This window comes from Cuculus canorus, chromosome Z (genome assembly GCF_017976375.1).
Source record: "Cuculus canorus isolate bCucCan1 chromosome Z, bCucCan1.pri, whole genome shotgun sequence".
Taxonomy (NCBI): Eukaryota; Metazoa; Chordata; class Aves; order Cuculiformes; family Cuculidae; genus Cuculus; species Cuculus canorus.
The window spans coordinates 69,880,032-69,900,831 of NC_071441.1; the positions used below are offsets into that span (position 1 = coordinate 69,880,032).

Genomic DNA, 20,800 nt, shown 5'->3' on the forward strand with positions numbered 1-20,800 from the left:
AAATACTGATCGTATTCCCTCCCTATATTCATCACCTGATTTACATTTAATTTATTTCTATAGCCCTGAACAGACATTAGTAACTCATAACAGTAATAATAGAGTTTCTACTAATGGAACTCCTTTCATTTGTGGAGTTCAAATTATGGACAAGCACCATTAGTCCCATTTAGAGATGGTTTTAGCTGGTGCAACTTGTCAAAATGCAGACGTGGCTGTGAGAATCAGGAAGAAAATGCAAAGGCTCCTGGCTTCAGCCCCAGCCTCAACTCAGCTGATCTGGTGCAGCCATTTCGAGGGGAAAAAAAATAATTATTCAAAAGATAAGATGTGAGAGATTCTCAGGAAGAAATTGAACCTCATCTCTGGAGACTGCTGAATTTCACAAGGTTGTCCCAAAGCAGCAAAAGGAACAACGTCCTGAGCTTTGGCCTCTATACTTACCAGCATGAAAAAACCATGAGAGTGAAATCAAACAACATGCTTCAAATGGGAGCTACAATGACTCTAATTTGTATGTACCATTATTTGATCTTCTAACCTACTAGGTTTAAGGTAAACCACAGTGGAATATCAAGCAAACATTAAATGAAACAGTGTCATTAATTCAATCCAATGAGATATGTTTTATATAACAAAGGGATTTGTTCTGATGCTCAAACAATGTGTATTAATGAAGGAGTCAAATAGATTCATTTTGTTCTCAAAGCAAACACATTAAGGAAAGCCATCAAGAAATAAAGAACATAGCATTTTTTTTTTAAACTGTGCTTTATTTAGGGCTAAGCTGGAAAGCGTCATTCAATAATTACAGAAGATTACAAGGAGTTTTAGGGAATTGAGAGTGAAAGAGCAGTTGTATGGAATTGCAGCTGCTTTACACATCTGTACTTCCTAGCTGAGGGCTCTGCCTGACTGCCCTTACTCTGCCAAAATACCCGCAACATCCCCATGGGAATTCTGACAGCGTAAGGCCCGTGAGATCAGGCCCGACACGAAATTGAAATTAAAATAAAATTAAACAAACAAACAAACAAACAAACAAACCAAACAAACAAACAAAGAGAAAGTAAGTAAGTTTAAGATTAAGATAAAAAGTACTACAAAACCCAAACGAGAACATCAGAACAGACTAAAACCAAATAGGAATCAGAAACAATTGTCACACTGCTCAATCAATCCAAACAAGTGTGAGAATGATGTAAATCAAGTTTTAAGATTGTGAAAATAAATTATAATAAATATGATATACTTTAAAATATATGAGTTCTAAAATAATTCATTGTTTTTCTGAGTCAGATTTTTAAAGCAATGTCTTATTTTTTAACTGCTCTAAAGTCATTTACCAAAGATAAATATCGTGCTTTCATTAAATAGTTTTCCTTGTTTTTCTCTATCATTACAATTAAAAGTCCTACAAAATATGCAAATTTATTTACAGAAAAACAGAGCCAGCATCTTTTTTTTAACACCCCCTGTTTTTCAAAATTCCTTGTAAACAGTTTCAGAAATTCTTCAAAGAGATTGTTTTTTTTTTTATTTTATTTTTTTATTTTTATTTTTTTATATTATTTTTTTATTTTTTAAGATTAAGGTTCTAGGCTAACCCCTTGCCCTGAAGGTTTCTAGAGCAAATATGGAAGCTACTGAAGCATAGGATGATGGGAATTTTGCGGATAGCAGATCATGAAGACATGAAGCGTTTAGCTGTGTTTTGTTGTTCAAGTTAGAACTAGCGTCTGATAAAAAGACAGCTGTTTTGTTTCCCGTTTGCATTGTCTACAGAATTGAGTTGTGTTTTGTTTATTTTTTTAATAGCTGGAATGCTTGCAGTTAAAAAAGCTGCCGAAGTAGCCATTTATCTCCTTTATCTCCTTAATAAATAACAGCATCCAAGAGCATTGGCAGAGAATAGGAATTAATGCTCAGTCTAAACTCTACAAAAATTACAGTTCTACAACATCTTTGTTTTTAGCATTAACGCTAACTTCTATGTAGTATTTTTTTTTTGCTTTTTTGTTTTTTTTTTCTTTTTATGTTGTCTAATTTTTTCTATTATATAGGTATTTTAAACTTTCTTTTTTTAAATTCTGTACAACTATTAGGATTTTAAATGGGGAGAGTTAGAAGCATTTACAAACCTTCTTTGTTTTCCATTTAATATCAACCATCTTTCCTTTCTCTTCTCTATGCCTTTTTATGTATTTATTTATGTATTTATTTATCTACTTTTTTGCTTTTCATAGATATCCATCTTACTTGCCTTTAACAGCGCGATCCTTACTTATTATACAGAAAACCATATGAAAGCTTCATAAACTCTAATTAATGTATAACCAAAGAACCTCCCAAAGTATCAAAGAACTATTATCTTGCTGTTTTAAAAGCATTTAAGCGTTTGTTTGTTTTGTGGGGTTTTTTTGTTGTTTTTTTTTTTTTAATTTTTACATATTTCATATAATCGCTCTCAAAAACTGTTTTAGGAACAGCTTAGAGAAAAGGAAAGAACTTCCATATTTTACATACAGCTACAAGTCTGCGGTAAAAAGTTTTGTCCTTTGGTCCCTATATAGCTAAGGAATGACAGATAAAGATGCTCAGTGACTGTTACCATGGGTCACACATGGTAACCGCATCCTTGGTGACAAACAGGCACTCCTTTTTCAGTATCCAGGTTTGCATCTCCTGTTTGAAGAAAAGCCGCTGTGGTGATATCAGTGTCTCTTCATAAATCCTGGTTGATCTTGTTCCTGTTCTGATTTTGCTTATGTGTTTTTTTGTTTGTTTTCAAGCGCATGTCCTTCGAAGTCAGCAGATGTGATACTTTTCTTGAAGAAATGTTACAGTCTAAACAATCAAAGAGAGAATAAGTCTGAAGTCTTCAGCTTGATTGATATTTGCTGATATGTCAAAGGTGTAATCCAACAGTTCCCATTTTTTTAATATATATATACTTTTTTTTTTTTTCTAAATGTGGCCCATTCAGCTGCTGCCCTAAAAAACGAAGAAGATCATTGCAAATTAAATCAAAAAGAGGTGGGGAAAGTAGGGAAGGTGTGGGGGTATTTGGGACAGGGGGTAAAAAAGACCTAAAAAATGAAAAGGAAATTAAAAACAAGCCTGTTCTTTTGGGCCCAATCCTGCTCCTGTTGAAAGTAACGGGTGTTTTCTTCTCCTTCAATTGGGACAGGATGGGGCTTCTGGTTCGTGTTTTGCTTTGGAGGCGTTGGCTCTGATTCTGCTCCCACTCAATGTCAACAGAAAGATTCCCCTTGACTTCAGTGAGAACTGGATCAAATCCAAAGTGAGCAAGGTAGTCACGATCATGATAGAGAAAAATAAAATTATTTCTGAAAGTATAATAGTAATAATAATAATAATAATAATAATAATAATAGGGCATGTCTATGTAAATCTGTATCGCTATATATGTGCAGTTAGCTGCATTTTAATTATTTTTAAGTACCACTTTAGAATGCCAGATCACAATCTTGCTTGGTGGGCTTTTGTAGTGTGAAAGGCATTGAGAAAGAATTGTTCTCCATTTAATGGGATGCCTTCTATGACAGTGTATGGGCTTTCTGTGGAGGCACAACTGCCAATAACATCTACTCTTTTGCGAATGTCAGAAAGTCGGACTTTGAACAGGCAATTATAGGAGGTTAAATAAAAAAAAAACACCGTTGGAATAAACTTTTTTTTGCAAAAAATGTAAAGCTAACATTTCTTAAATAAAAAAGTTATTTTAAAAAAATGTAATCATGATCCGACTAGGCTTGACATTTAAGTAGGATGCTTAATCATTAAGGATTAGCTCTTATCTCTTTCTAGCAAGCAGGTTCTTCTTATACACTCGGTGATTTATTACATCAAGAAACTTAGAAACTGCAAAAGGTCCACTCTGGTGGAAAAGTGTCATGCGGAATATCAATCCATGCTGGCAGGTTTTCACACTGTTGGTTCAACAAACAGCAAACCGTACACAGCAGTCTAAACAATTACAACACCAAAAATAATAATAGAATAAAAAAATAAAGAACACTTGTCAAGGACCCTTTTTCAGTTGTAAACAAAAAGATGCATTTTGCTTTTTGATATGGATGGGGTTTTTTCCCACTCAAAACAATCCCTCCCTCCCCCTGAACAATTAATTTTGGCTGGAGTTGCTGTAATACGGAACCTTAGAATTAGGAATTCTTGAAAAGACATACAAAGAGGCTTTTCTTGGGGTTGCTTTTTTTGGATTGCTATAGTTTTCGAACTAGTGTTACTAGCATTACTATTTTTGGTTTTTGGTTTTGTCTTTTTTTTTTTTTTTTTTAATTTCAGAGAGTGATTTAAAATATCCTAAGGGGGAAAAAAGGTGTCAATTGAAAAAGGCCCCGAATTCTCTGGAAAAAAATAAAATCACAAGATTTTCAGTGCAAAAACCACACATTTTTTCTCTCTCTTTTTTTTTTTTCCAAATTATCTGTAGTTATAACAATCCCATTTTTCTAAAGAATTAGGAATCCATCTTTTTTTTTTCCTTCTATGTGACATCTAAAGAAGCATAAAACGCTGACGAGAAATCAAACAACAAATAAATAAACCACTGCAAGCACCAAAAACGAAACGAAAATGAGCACAGCAAAAATTGTGGCAGCACAAAGTCAAAAAAGGCACATGTGATCATGACTGGCCAATCATCAACTGATACAACATCCAAGAAAAATGCTTCAATCACGGCACCTGCACGAAACTTGACGGCATGTCATGCAACCAATTCTTAGCTTGTTACATGACGCCATCATGTCACACTTTCAACTTTGAGTTGATTTGAACTTACGGCCTGGGGGACTGTATTCTCCACTTTCATGTCATTACGTGAACTTTTTTCCTAGCTCAGCGCGAGACTGTGGTGGATTTGACTGGCTCTTGGTTGGTTTTGTTGGAATTTGATTGAATGACAAAAGAAGAAAAGATTTTTTATATATATATATATATATTTATATATAGTGTGGAAAAAGGGAAAGGTGGGGAAAGAAGATAAATACAAAAATAATAATTAAAAAAAAGTTACAAACACAACGTCAGTCAAAAAGATCTAATGGAAATACTTGCAATTAAACTATAGAAAATGAAACAAGAAGTAGAGCAAAACAAACTAACTGAATGGAAAGAAAAGAAAGAGGAAAGAAAGAAAGAAAGGAAGAAAAAAAAGGATGGAGGAGGCCTAGCCTGAGAGACACACGTAAAACACACACTTAAATGTAGACACACGGTCAACAGTGAACAGTAACAGAACGTTATGCAGCGGCTGCTGAGGATAGCATGCACTGAATGAATGAGCGCAGACACAGATTGGTTAGCAAAGTCTGGAAAATAAATACATTTGCTGCCAACCAGAATGCTTTTGTTAGCTCCAGGCTTTCCCATACCACCCCCAACATCCTGGGCTTCACTGGACAGCTAGCCAAAGTCCCCTGGGAGCCTTCCCATTACTTTGACTGGAGTCCAGAGCAGGTTTCGCTCTAATTTGTTTACATGCTATGTTTAAAATCATGAGGGAGTAATAGACCAAGAGCTGCTTTGGCTACTGAGAATTAAAAAGGGGGGAAAAAAAGAAAATAAGGAAAAGAAGAAAAAGAAAAAGACAAAGAAAAAGAAAAAGAAAAAGAAAAAGAAAAAGAAAAAGAAAAAGAAAAAGAAAAAGAAAAAGAAAAAGAAAGAAAAAGAAAAAGAAAAAGAAAAAGAAAAAGAAAAAGAAAAAGAAAAAGAAAAAGAAAAAGAAAAAGAAAAAGAAAAAGAAAAAGAAAGAAAAAGAAAAAGAAAAAGAAAAAGAAAAAGAAAAAAAAAACAAAAATAAAAAGAAAAAAAAATAAAAAGAAAAAGAAAAAGAAAAAGAAAAAGAAAAAGAAAAAGAAAAAGAAAAAGAAAAAGAAAAAGAAAAAGAAAAAGAAAAGAAAAAGAAAATGAAAAAGAAAAAAGAAAAAGAAAATGAAAAAGAAAAAGAAAAAAAGAGAAAAGCAACTACTGCTGTTTTCTGCATGTCCATTTAGCAGTTTACAGGACGGTGGGCTCCAAAACACAGCAATGCTGGTATGGCGTGGGAAGCAGACTTGCAGGAGGACTCAGATGATACGATGGTCCCTAAATTGGCATCATTAAAAAAAGTACATTTACTCCTTTGGTGTCTGGTTCTGGCCAGAATTTTTAAGAAAAAAAAAAATGGTAAAAGAAGGAAAGAAGAGGAAGACGGAAGAGGAGGAAGAAGAAGAGGAAAGAAGAGAAAATGAAAGAGAAAGGAAAAGAGGAAAATAAAGAAGAAAAAGAAAAGCTAAAAGAAAAAGAAAAGAAAAAAAGCAACTGCTAGGGGCTGGTTGCTACAATCTCCAGAAACACTCTGTTCCTTTCCTACAAAAGTAAAATGTCCCTTTATTGGCCCAGGGAGTTTTGCATCAGTAAACACCAAAAATCACTGCACACAACGATACACTTGTCTCAGTCAGCAGCTCTGCACCCTGTTCTTCAAGTATTGCCTTTCTATCCCCTTGGCAGGGCTCATATCTCTCCTCCCAGCCTATATCTGAAAAGTCACTGCACACGACTGAAATTTCACCTTGCGATTGGGTGTCACAAGAATATTTTTGGCAGTTCTCATCCTCAAGTCATGCATGCTGGCTAGAGAAAAATCTTTCTCCAATTTTTGCTGTTTTTACTAAATATTTTTTTTCTGAAATGAAACATGCTTTCTGGCTACAGCACTTATGCTCAGCTGACAAGAGATGGTGCTGAACTAAGACCCTAACTGGAGCACTGGCTTCAGCTCCAAGCTTTTCCCCTCACTGGCTGCAGCCCTGGTTGGAGCAGACTCCTTCTTGATGGTCTGACCCCAGGGCCCTGCCCTTTGATGAGCTGGAAGCATCAGCCTGAGTGTCCTGGATTTTGAGTGAAGGTAATCGACTGGTACTGCCCAAGCAGATGCAAGATCTGTGTCTACAGATATTTCACAAGCCAAGAGGGGAAAATAAATATCTTTTTTAAGATGGCCCAGGGTAGAGCTGTTGTCACTTGTGACCCTGAGTACCCAAGTAACATCAGCTATACAGGTCCAGGCTGTGCATGAAGAAGAGGAAAAGCCCTCTAGCATACCTACTACCCCTCAGGGCTTTTTGGCTATACTATACCACAAGAAAAAAAGCAGGCGGGGGAGGAAGGACAACTAGTAGCACCATCACAGCAAGAACTGCCTCTTGCCTTACCTCAGCCATGCCAGCTGCATGGGTTAGGCTTTATGAGGAAAAGGGCTAACAGGCTTTGCTCCCCTGAAAGAAGCAAGGAGGCAGCAGAAATGGGTGAGATCTGGTGGGAGAAATAATTTTCTGCTCTATCCCTGGGAAGTGACAGCCACACACATTTCCTCTCTGGAGCTGGAGTATGGGATGTCACTGGCTGCAGGGTCAGGGTGACAGAACTGTGGGCAACGTGTATATGTCTGGATGCTAACCCCAGGCAACCATCAAGCTGAGAAGTTCTTTGACATGATGTTGACTAGGGAAAACAGTCTGCCTTATGGATAGAGCAGGAAGGACCAAGTCGGTCTGCCACTGACCACTGGATTTGGAGTGGGTACTACTATTGTTCTGCCTGTCCTATGAACACCGTCTTAGACACTGTGGATGTGAGACACACATATACATACACACAAAACCATACACATGTATAGGTGAAGTATTAGGACTTGCTGAGGCTAAAGGAACAAAAAAAAAACCCCAGAAAATATATTTTTACATGAAAGTCACATGTGGTCATCCTGTCTGCCTAACAAGTCTGTATTTAAAGCCAAAATGAAGCTCTCCTTCTAAAGCAGGGTTCTACAGCACCTACTTAGTCATTGGAGAGAAGAAGACCCTTTGCCGGTCTCCAAGGTCATATTCAGCCCACATCGCTGATGTACCTGAGTTTAGGCAAGATTTGTAATAAGCACTAATGTATTTAGGATGATTGTTAGAGTTAGATGAAACAGTCTTTTAGGTGAACAATCCCTTTTTCCGGTGTTACACTTGGACAGATAGAGTTTACCTCTGGAGGGCTCCAGAGGGAAGTGCCTTTCTCTCTTGACTAGGCAGGGGAGTTAGATGCCTGTCTTCTGCTAACTGCTTCATCAGTGGCCCGAAATTGAGAGGCAAGTTAGATAGACTGGACACCAGCCAAGCTCATCTATTTAAGAAAAGCCATTCACTTTGCTGGGAACAAGTATAAACTTCTGGCACTGCTGAGTAAATTTGAGAGCTAAAGTGTTAAGGTTATGAAGACAAGTATACACAGCTTAGTCCAGAAGTAGTGCTGTGGAGATAAAGGAAGAGTATACTTTCTGAGCAGTTAGGGTCTCTACACAAGGACAGATTACGGAAATTATCTTTGCTGCAGGTAATACGGACCAAGAACTTGTTTCACTGAGCAAATGGTAGCTAAATACATCCGGTAAATGCCAATATGCCTCCAAACCATCTTTTTCTTTGAAGCACCTAAGTGGAATCTGAGACTGTTTTCTTGACCATCAAATAGCCATTGATAACGGCTTAAATTCATAACGATAGGGTTCAATATGCAGACATCACTATCCAAGCAAATCACTCCAGGCCAGTTTTGGTGGAGACAGGCAGGGCTTGTAAGTTCCAGTTCACTTGTCCTAAAGCACTTCGTCTGTTGAGACTGTGAACCATGGCCAGAAAGAGCCTATATCTCTCTGGTAGTTATAATGAGGACCTTGAGTGACCAGTTGTGAATGGGGTAATAATACTCTTAAGTCTATAACATGAACTGAAAGGAATCTTAGTCAAAGCCTCGGCTAGAGAAAACACCACTTTAGTCATCTCCTTGCAACCTGTGCTGTCAACACAGTAGTCCTAGGTGTACTGACACCTCTGTCACAGGAAAGCTTTTAATGTCAGCTTCTAATCAGACTGTAGGGATCAGCTCTGCATCATAGGAAACTCAGCTTAGGAGTCCATTTACTATAAACATTATAAAGGGAACAATGAGCCTGCTTAGCTGTGGAATGAATGGAACTTGAAAGTGTCTCTTACTCTGCAAAGACTAGAAAAGACATTTAGGGCCATTCAGTAAGTCTCTTAGGCTAAGTGAGCAGCCTGTGGAAAGGTGCTCCGTGGTGGCTGCTTTCTTTCACTGTTTCTGCATGAGTAACTGCATGTGTGGTTACTCCAGAAGATGACTGAATAGGCTATCTGTTCAAACTTTCCACCCCTACTTTTTATGGATGTGGTTCTGCTAAAGAGCAACAATGTTCCTTGCGACTGATTCTAATTTTTCAGCTCTTCATCTATATTTCTTTTGCTATACATAGGTCTGAGTCATTGCTATGACCTGACAGCCATAAACCTGAGGGTCTGGAGATAGACTAGTCTATATAATCAAGATGTTTGGATCATCAGACGGATTTACCAAAGGACTGAGAAAAAGATGCTGAGGCACTTTAGGTTCCCTTTACACCACGGGCCTGGTAGGTAGTTATGGCTGGAATCCAGGTCTGTGCACAACAGGAAGGATTCTGCCCTGTCTCCTGCTGGTGCTAATAGGAGACTTCTCCAGGTTCAATGGGAGGACAGGCACTCTTGCTAGTGAATACTCTTGTGACAAAGTGAAGCTGTTACATGAGGCAAGATTCAAGTCTATCTATACAACAAATTTTTGAAAGCGAGAGAAGGATAGGATTTTCCCACAGAATTTATGAAGTAAGTAAGTGCAGATGATCTGTCTTAAAAGTACACAGCTCCTGTGCTCTGTGACATTCGCTATATAGTCTAGAGACTGCTAGGTTCATGCAGCATCTTGCACACACCTCCCAGGGCATCTGCCCACTGCCATGGTATGAATGTATCTGCTAAGCTTGCAAATGCAACAAGCATTTGCACATCTACAGGTGCAAGATTGCTCTATGTTTTCACAGGACCACAGAACTTGCCCATCACTGTGTTCATGATTATGGGCTACCAGGTTGAAGTTCTTCTTCCACTGCATAAATCTGCTGCCTCCTATCCCTCATTATTTCTACTGTTTCCTTCCAGGCATTCCATCCTAGCCTAGTCTCCAAGAATCATCCTCTCTACCCCTTTTCCTGTGCTCTCTTGGAGGCAAGGAACAGCTCTCCAAAGAAATTCAAAGGCTATCACATCTTCCAGCAGCAAAGTGGCAAGCACCTGTGCTTACACCTAAACTTCTGGCCCTGGCTGAATATTGCTCAAGTGCCCACAGCATATGTAGTTTTTTTAACATTTATGCATACACATTAGGCTCTGTTTACAAACATAAACGTGTTTGTGAGCCCATCAGAAACTGCAGTCAGGAGCCTGTCTTTCCATCTGCCAAAGCATGTGCCTGAGCACCCCTGCAGCAAGGCACTGGAGATATTTTGCCTACAGGTGACAGATCTTTACAGCTGTTGCCTCCAAGCCTGATCAATATTATCAAAATTTCAACCCGTGTTTTTCTCCCTTGCCTTTCTTCTTGTTTCTATAGCAATTTCTCCTTCTGTTTTATGCCTCCGCACTGACTTTATTCCAATGCTGAATGGCCCTGCTTTCCCTCTGCCTCAGCCCTCCTTTTCACTGTACCCCGATACCAGTCCATGCAGGTGTCTGCTTTCCCAACTCCTGCCCGAAATGCCTGGTGGAGTTAGAGAAAAGAGGCAGGGCTCTCCAAATTGAGCTCCATTCTTGTGACAACTGCCACTAAGGCTGTTGTGGGGAGTCCAAGATTAGAAACCCAAATATTTTAGAGTTGGAAGGGCAGTGCAGTGAAGGGGACTTTGCATGCATGCTGGGATTAAATGGAGCCTGATCATTTACACTAGAAATTGATGCATTTACCTGGACTCTTGGGAGACTATTTTTAGGAATTAAAAAAAAAAGAAAAAAAAAGAAAAAAGAAAGAATGTTTTTTTTGTCAGATGCTTCACTTCTAACATCCAAAGATTAAAAAGGAGACAGACTATATGAACCTTGATATACATGAATATGCTCACATACATATTATACATATGTATACGTACAGAGGTACTGTATATACATATATATCCACAAAGACAATTACACATATATAGACACAGAAGCTAGTGTGATCTAACAGGGAGATGGAAGCCCAGCATTTCAAATGCTAATGTCTTCTGTGGGTTTTTTTTTTCCAAAGTGCTTGATGGCCCTGCCTCATTTTTCCCACTTATAAATTAAAGGTGACGATAAAAATTAGCTCTTAAATTGTAATGCCTTTCTTTCAAATAATCGTATGACTTACTTGCTGTGCAGTGTTGTTACTCGGATTGCTCTCATTTAACTATGTTACATTAAGAACTGGTTGAACAATGACAATTATTCTCCAGGGGAAAATTGTCATTATTTTGGTTTTCTTTCCTGTGAATATTTTATTTTAAAAAACAAAATAAATCTGGGGTGGGAGAGGTGGCCAGAGGAATAGATTAATTTTTACCTTTTTTTAATCAGTCTGAAAACCAGTCTATTTTTTAACAGGAATTTAGTGTTTTGAAGGCCAACATTTTTAATCAAGACAGTTTTGGGTTTTGTGCTGTTGGCATTTCTTTTTTAATCTACTAGAATGAAAATTTGCTGTGGAAACATCCAGTTTGGTCAAAATGTCACTTTTTGGTCACCCCCTCCTCCCCCAGCCAGCTTGATGAAAAAATGCCAAGCAGCAATAGCTGTGTCACCTCTGATTTATCTATTTTTCTAGAGCCATTAGTTTCAAGCAGCGGATGAAAAAGCACCACAATGGAGCGGCTGCTCCTGGAGAAGCTAGCCTGGGCGGTCAGAAAATGTCACTGGTTCCCGGTGCAGTGCTGCCTTTTCTCGTTCTGCCACTGAGCAGTGGCAGGAGAGGTGGGCACAGCGTGACGGGAATCACAGGGTGGTGGAAACACCCTGAAGGAGATGTGGAGGTGTGTGGTGGGAGGATAAGAAGGGCAGTGGAGGGACAGAGTGGGAATTCAGGGTGGGCTGGTGGAGGAGCAACCTCCAGTCTGCCCAGCACTAGAGCTGAGGTAGGGAGCAATGGGTAAGGGCTGAGCAGTTACAGTCCTGGTTGCCCTCCTCATCAACATCAAGAATTTACTTGCTTGTGCAAATATAGCCATGGCTCCTTATTCCTTTTGCAGCTGTGTTTTACCAACCAAGAGCTTCATAGGCAAAGGTCATTGAAACAAACTCAGACCATTTTGTAAAGCAGGGCAGCAGTGACAGTGAAGGTCAAACGTGTGTTATGTGGCTACTTTTCCAGCAAAGCCTGTAGACTCTTCCACTCCTCTTGGCCAGCTCACTGGGTCTTGTGCCTGAAGGGGCATTTATTCTGGCTCATACAGAGTGCTCATTCCTCCTTTTGCTGCTGGTGAACATTAGATTGGAGAGGAAATTAAGCTGTGTGGTAGCTACCTTTCTGCACATAATGAAAGGTTCTTTATTACAAGGGGGCCTCGAGGAGTTTGCTATCTCCTGAGCAATGTACCAATAGTTTAATTAAAAAAATGTACATGGTTGAGAACCAAGTCTAATTGGGAAGCTGTGAGCGAGCCTCTGTGCCCAGTCTCCGCTGGTTCTGCTTTGTTTCCCTCTGTAGATTGACTAGAGCTCATCAAAATGCTGATGAACCCAGAGCTTCACTCTCCTTGTTGCTGAGGGTTAGAGAAACTATGCACATTCTCCCTTACTTTTCCCTACCAGGTGATGACACATTTTAGGATGATCTCAAGACCCCTAATCAAGCCTAGCTCGTGGGTCTCGGCAGGCAGGGTTACGCTGCCTGTTACCTCCAAAAAGATTGCCTGATACACCCTACCTGAGGCTCAAGTGATGGCCACAAGACATGGGAACCCACAGCTATCTGCCAGGCTGGGGGTGAGGAATTTGGTCTGTAGTCGCTCACAGTGAGCAGGAAGGATCTGCTGGGGTGGTGCCTGTGTAGGGTTTTGGCCAGAAAAGGAGGAGATCCTGACCGTCCTCCCAGCTGAAATCACTGGCAAAGTCCCCCAGTGACTCCCCCAAGCCTGGTCCTGTGCCTGTGCCAGGAAGCAGGCTGGACTTGGGACCTACCTGGCCTGCCCATAGTTGGAGTGGCAGCGTTAACCCTCTGCCCCACCATCACTTCCCAAGTGCAGCAAAAACTCATCCATACCCATTCACTGCCTTGAATGGCAGGACTTGCACCTTGCAACGTCTTCCACATAAAGCCTTGTACTTGTGGGACTGCTTTCCTGTACTATATAATGGGACCATTCTACAGGGGTAAGACTTCACTCTTGTTCTTCAAAGCCTGTTCAGCCTCTATAGCCTCTGTATCCCTCTAAATCAGAATGCAGCCAGGAACACATACTCCCAGCTTGCAACACTCAATTACTCCTTCTGATATTTTATTTTTTTTGCCTGCAGCTTCAAATTACCTTCAAGGTGCACAGTGCAATTAGCTAAAAATATTTCCTGCTTCGTTTTAATTGCACTAAAACTCTAATGTACCTCCAGTGAGGAGCAGTAAGGTGGAAATTGGTGCCCCAAATATTTCAAATTGATTAAAGCCCAGGATGACTCAATAAGCTTACATAGTTCTATTAATTATTAAATGTTATTAATTTTTTGTTAAAAGAAAAAGCCCTTCCTGAAGCTACATTCTGTATGGTGTTTCTGAAACAAGGCACTTTTGCTAAGGAAACGATAACTCTTTCTCTGTTTGAGAAAGATAAAACAAGAATTCCTTCATATAGTTGGAGAGGTTTGTCAAGAATTCACAGCTTTTGGCAAATTTTAGTATCTCAGAATTTGATTTTGAAACCTTTTATGCATGTGACTTATGTATATGACTCATTTCACTGGCACAGTTGAGGTATTTATCTGGTTCTAATTTAGAGCTGGATCACATTTTTCTTCAAAGCCTTTCTTGGAGGAAAATGCAGGTAATCAGTCAAACATTATGGTTTTTAAAAATAATCAAAACTTTTGTCTGAGAGTTTAAAAAGAAATCAAAACCAAAACATTTGTTTTGAAAGTATCAAAAACTAATGTGCCAATTTCTTCATTCCCAAGATGTTTAGTTCATAAGGTCACTCCAATGTACTTCGAAAAAAGTGTTGAAAATAACATCTAAATTCCCTTTGCATTCGGTGAAAATTTAGATCTGTCTCAGTCCCTTGGTTTCCTGGTTCATTGTCACCTCAGACAGCCTTTGCTTATGAAGCCTGCCCTTTGTGCCTGCAACTGTGTTGACTGGGAGTGCTATCATCCCCTGATCACACAGAGATGAACCCCAAGGCTGGACCTCTTTAGCTGTGCTGTTGAGCTTTGCTTTGTAACCCATTTTATTCTAAATAACCCTGTTCACCTTTAACGACTGAGACAACTGGTCACTACTGGTCTACGTGACTTTAGACATGCCAGGAAGCTACCATGCAAGCCCTTCAGCTGGCAGCAGTGACAAGGTGGGAGAGACACTGAGCAGCCGGAAATGAAAACTCTGCCAGCTGACCTTGCTGCTGCTGGGACTTGACACATGGCTATGACCAAAAGCTATACAGGGGCGCATCTGATGTCCCAGCCTCACATTCTAGTTCCATTATTTCATCCCCTAATGCTAATATTAATGGTCTCATTAGTTTGAGATTTAGAAAAAATCCTGCAGTCATCTGAGGTTCTGAAATTCTATCAAAGGACCTCTAAAGAACTGAAGAAAGGATTAATCCTATAGTTGTTATTTCTAAGACTATAATCTATATATCAAAATCTGTTTTAATTTTTTTGGTTTTACATTTTTAGTGCCAACATGACAAAGACATTGTGAAAGGTGACCATGAATAGACTTGGGCAGTGAGAGCTTTTGCTGCTCTATGTGCCTAGAGAAGATATCCCTAAGGGCACAACAGATTTTCAGCTCTCTTCCCTCTCCTAGTCCTCAGCTCTCAAATGCAGTTGCCAACTTGGGTAGCGATCAGGGCTTGCATATTGCAGAGAAGTGTTTAGAAGGTACCTTTGTGAGACCTAAGAGCATGTTTTGCATGGGCCATCAGTGAAATGTCACATGCGGCTTCCTATGCTGCAATGAATTTGGCACGTTTCTCACTGGGCAACTTTCTCACTGGTCAAATGACAGGCTTAAGTTAGCTTAAATCTTTATGCTCCTGCCTATACCTAGGGCTAGCAATTTATGTGAGTGAGGAATGGTGGTGGAGTAGAAGATGACTTTGAGTGCATGTCTCATTCCACTGTGAATGAAGCCTGCTGGTGGTGGCGGAGTCCATGGCAAATGTCAGAAAGATGCTGTCTGTCTCTATAACTCACATTCCTTCTCCTGAGCTCTCAGGGTAAGAACAACATCTGACCATCTCCAGAGCAGCTTATGTCAGCAACTGATTTTTACATAATTTCACAGAAAACTGAAGATGCTCAGCCTTTTGCCAAAGGGCACATTGAGAAGATGAGTCTCTGAAAAAAATCCGAACCCTAGCCCCTCACTGCTGGTGTGCAAGTCCATTTGGTTGCTTCCTCTGAAGCAGAATTCCAGGAAGGCAGGTATTGTCTCCTCCTTCTCCATGGGAATATAGGGGACAGATTAAAGCAAAGGAGGAGGGAGGGCAGAAGTCGTTTCACAGCTAATCTGCCCCGACAAGAAAAGGTTCCTGACACCAACAAACTAATCAACACTGAAAGCTTATGAGGTCAAGGTTTCCTTTCTCCTCCATTATTCTTCTGATTTTTTCTGACTGATTGTGACTTGAATGCTGCCTGGAAAATCTATAAATATAAAAACATTTCTCGCCTTCCTCTGGAGCACATCAAAGACCATTTGAATAGCTGTGGGGAGAAATTTAAACCAAACAAAAGCAACTTGCAAAAAAACAGCTTGTCCAGCCAGTCTTCAAGTGTTGACCATAAATAGCTATAAGTCAGGCCCAAGAAGCTTGTCTCTGTTCAATGTGAAATGGGAAAGGCAGCTCTCCCTGCTAAGAGCAGGCTCTCTGGATTCAGTGTTTCATGTGAAGACTTATGGCCAGGAATGCTAATGCCAAGCAACGGGCTGAGCTGGCAGCCGGGCATGAGCTGTGCCTGAAGGAGGCAGCCTGGGACCATAAGGGTTGAGGTCTGAACGTGTGGGCTGCCTGGAGCATCCGTGTGCCTGTGCCTCCTCCTCCATACTCCACAAAACGCAGCAGAGGTGGCTTGGGCTGTCAGCCAGTGCAGAGCTGCTAGGCACTTCCCTGACCTGGCCACCACGAAGATCCATACTTTTGTAGAATCTTTTCCACTGGCACTTGTAGAGTGCAAAATGCTCCTGAAGCCAAATAAGGAGTGTTTACAAACCTCCTCAGTATGAAGGGAAAATGGCAGAGGATCTGGGAATATGTATGACTGGTGCTGTACTGGAAATGTCAAGGGTCCCTGCCCTAAGGATCTTCCCTTTCTCTCTGCACAGCCGCACAGAGAACTCTATTCAGCAATCTTTTAACGGCAAAGGCAAGGGTGTTTCTTCCATCTTTCTTTTCCTTTGGCATTCTGTTGGGCTCTGTGCTCCTTCAGTTCTCTGTTTGGTAGAAAATGGAAAAAGAAAAATGCCTCATTCCCTACCAAGATCTAACAAACAGGAATCATGGCTGCAGCGTAAGCTTCTCTGATGGATTCTGCCTCAGCAAAATGAAATTAAGATTTCAGCAAACAAGCCCCAATTCCATGGTACCAGTAGAACAAATGACATCTGATAATTGCCAACTCCTTTTGCTTATTCTTTGCTCTGTTCACCCCATCAGTCTCTCCAGATTATATTTTCAGCTGAGTTTAATGAATGCCATTTATTAAACTAACACCAGGGTTCTGCTCTGGCCTCAGACAGATGTGCCTGCTAATATGAATCATTTTGTTCAATTGGATTATTCTGATGGAGAGCGGATCCCCGCCACTCTGAGGAGCACAAACAAATGGGGAACAGCTCGCCTCCAGTTGCGACCAGTCGCTCACGTTCATTAGGAAGCAGCTCCAGGCTCCACAGGCAGCTTGGCAGGGTGGTGTCCCTACTGCTGTCATCAGCCAGTGCTTCTGCTGCTTTCCATTTCCCCCTCACAAACAGAGAGAACCCAGATTTCAGTGTGGTCCTCAGGCGAGTTTGTTGGTGGGGCATGAGCATCACTTCTACCTTTCCTGTGTTTGCTAGGGCAACAGTATTCACTTTCTCCTTTGTAATAATGAATAGTCCTTACCCAAATGCAAAACAGACACCCTAACTGTGCATTGTTCCCCTCCCAGTGTGCCCCTCTGACCTCCTTTACATTGACATACGAGAAAATGTAGACTACTTATTTGCTATTGATCCTCCTTTACTCTGATCTTCTCCAATTATTTGGGCAAAGGTACAGAGATGATATGCTTTTAAAGGCTCGTATTAATCAGAGAAAGGAGATAAAACCCATCCGAAGTCCCCCAGACAGAGATCCCCTCAGTTTATCATTTGGGATTTTAGTGTTGAAAATTTTGGGTCAATCTCTGTAATATGTTGTGTTCAGGCACCAGACATCCATCTATCTGTCTATCTCAATACAAATCCTACCCTCAGTGAACCATAAAACTCCTAGCAGAGTGACATTACCACTTCTCACATCGACAGAACACACTGAGCACACGTAACTTGGGGAAAAATTACAGAGGCAATTTGAAAGATCAGAAGAAAAAAAGCAGAAGATTTCTGCTCCCTGAGCATAAGTGGCCAAATCCCCAAACAAGTCTCTAGCTGGCACAAATCATCATCGCTCCGTTAAAGACCATTTTTTTCCCAGGTGAAAGGCAGGCCCAGCACTTCTCCATCTACCTGTGATCCTCAGGGAAACTTATTCTAGAGGGTTTCTAAAGGAAGAAATGATTTTAATTTTAATCTTCAACATTTTAATCTTCAGAGTTACTTCCAGGAATCACTGCTGAGTACCAGGAGCCAGACTGTCAGCAAGAAGGGCTGCAGTGAAAGGGAAAGGAGCCTAAAGCCAACGACGGTGCACGACGGTGCCAATCCTTGTGCCTTTACTCACAAGCTCTGAACATGCTGCTCAACAAAGCCATATTCTGAGAAGTTAGTTCCTACATTCAGGTTTAAGTTTAGGAACATTTCTCCAAAAGCAAGGTATTCCTTTACTCCTGATCAGGATCTAGGCACCTTTCTCTACATTGGATTACACTGATATTTATAGGGAACAGGAAAAAGATGTATAGGAATTCCTAATGAGATTTTTTTCTAACAAAGTCTGTACGGTCTGTACCAAATAATCTCCTTGCAAGCTAAGAGCAGAAGACAGAAAACCCTCAAACACACACCCTTTTGAAAGAACCAAATCTCTTAAGGAGGTGCATGTAAAAGCTCAGTTTCCTAAATCTGTTATTGGGCTGCCTGCTTGGCTCCCTTCCTAGCACCAAGTCTGCCATGGTGGAGAAATGTGTGCCATGCAAGGAGAATGCTCAAAGGAAAATTAAGAGCATGGGAAGAATTCATTCATCATGTGTCATAGGCGATGGGATGAAACCTCTATAAATGAGAGGAGGTGCTTCAAGACGGGAGTTAAAAAAGAGAAACATAACCAGAAAAAGACAAATTTGTAGCTGACTGAACAGCCTGTGGGTCTCCAAACAAATAAATTCCAAATCTTTAGAAGCTGAGGTAATAAAAATCTGTATTTTTTTATAATACCTTGCTTTTTAAGACAGATATTGTATTACAGCACTCTGCAGTATGACAACTAGGGCCCTGGTCCACAGCATACCCAAATCAACCAAAAGACGACTGCTGGCTTTGGGTAGTGGACCAGAAATCTCACGGCATGCATCTCGTTACTGTGAGGATTTTACAGTTTCCCTGCTCTGCACAGAATGGGTGATTCAGAAAGACTAGCTGATTGATCTGTCCTACACAGGGCATTCGAATAGGCAGGTAGAGAAGAATGTCTCTCACAACAATCATAGAAACATGCTTTCTAAAGAGGATCACTTGAGTGTGCAATTCCAGAGATGCAAGAGAATTTCTTCTGTTTGTAAGTCATTGTTGTATAAATGGATTTTTGAAAGAAGCCAAAGGGATGTGTTTGGGGAAAGGCATTAATTCCTCAGTGTCTCTGCTCTAAAAAGACTAAAGTGACCAGGATTACATGTCCTTCTGGAGTTGTAAACAATTGAACTATCTTTGCTAGAAGAACATTTAGAGTTAAATACGCAATAGTGGTCTTGAATTCTTGGCTGCTGTAAACCAGTGTCATGTCGTTGACTTCAGAGAAGCTGGTGATTGATGCTGCCTGAGAACTTCATCTGATCATGACTGTGGTTAGTACCTTTCCAGAAAAAGCACTGAGTTTTCATTCCATGCCTCTTGGTGGGGAAATGACTCGACTGCTCTTCTCCTTCCCCCTCGAGCTCAGCCTTCTACCCAGTATTTCAAAAAGGCTAGATGACGTTCAGCTAAGTGGAAAAATGGCCTATTTGAAATAAAAACTGTCTTTTCTCTAACTACAGTCACAGGGCAGGACGAAAGATACCTGAGAAACAAGGTTTGTACTGCAAACCTTCAATTCTCTGCTACAGCGGAATCAAACACTTCAGAGACCAGAGTTTTGATATTCACTTGTATCTGGCCAAAGTTGCCGTACCCATGAATTATTCAAATATGCAATTATTGCATTTGATATATCACTGGGTATAACTGTGGGAATGAGAAACAGTGTTCTAGTACAGCTGATTGTATATGCCTTCCAAACCATAAGGACATCAATTTAAGGTGCTCACATTGATGGAGTACTCTGCAACCCCTTATTAAGATTCTGGCCAACTCCTGTAGCAGTTTTCCCCTGCAGAGTAAATTTCATGGAGTTTTTTAGCCTCCCTTTTCTTTATACCTACAGTGTAAGTGCCAAACACTACCCCCTACAGCTTCAATTCGTGGTTCTGCAGTAGCTCTCAAAGGTCAGTGGCAGAAAGATCAGATCATTTTCAGCCTACTGATCAATGCTACACAAGTGACCTGAGTCCTGTGAACCATGTGTTGGAGCTGACTCGTAGCTTTGCCTTTATTGGAAGTTTCCAATTTTCTGCATTAACCTTCTCTGCAAATTCACTTTTCCCTAAGGCCAGAGGGCTCTGCCCTGCCTTTGGCCTATACTGCTCATATCATCTTTATCCGGACAAAAAGAGCATGTTCATATGGCGATGTTTTCTTTTGACTAAACACACCAGAGACAGATCTATCAACCTTCAAACACAGGAAGCATAGGACAGCCTAAGCAGAACATCTCTTGCCTGAAGTCCTAGACCTTTATGGTCTCATACATTGAACTTCAAACAACTTGCCCTTTGCTCTCTCCTCAAGTACTTGCATTTGCAAATTGATAACATCCTTCTTTCCTGTCTGCTCATTAGTAGGTACTGCTCCCCACAGTGCCTCAGTATTAAAAGATTTCACTGAGTTGTCACTTATTTGAAGATCCTGTAGGCAAATGACCACACCTGTTTTCAAAACTCATCCTGAATTTCCACAAGCCTTTTTCATTGTGGATCTTCCCACTCTTTCGTTTTCTTTTCACCTACTGTATTTAGCAGAGGATTGAATTCTGTCAGTGTTTGCTGCTGCTGGAACAAACATTTTGGCTACTGGTGTTTCCTGTCCTTTTCTATCTCTTTGGCTCTGATTTCAAAACACAGCTTTTTAAAACATCTACCCTTTCTGTTCTTTCATTTCCCAGTTTTCCTTCAAGTTGCAGTCCCTCATGCACTGGTCCAGCAAATTTCTG

General features: G+C 40.4%; 1 protein-coding gene across 11 annotated transcripts in view; it reads right to left on the minus strand.

Moving 5' to 3' along the window:
• Window positions 1-742: 742 nt before the first annotated feature.
• The window catches only part of CELF4 (CUGBP Elav-like family member 4), a 709,115-nt gene continuing 689,057 nt past the window's right edge, over window positions 743-20,800 (minus strand). For 8 of the 11 annotated variants that reach the window (XM_054054196.1, XM_054054197.1, XM_009560062.2 and 5 more), the window contains exon 13: window positions 744-2,994. The gene's annotated coding sequence lies outside the window, so the exon portion shown is untranslated. Of the gene's footprint in view, window positions 2,995-4,828; window positions 4,917-20,800 lie in introns of all 11 variants that reach the window. The other 3 variants (XR_008447745.1, XR_008447744.1, XM_054054192.1) reach the window with 3 other exon arrangements.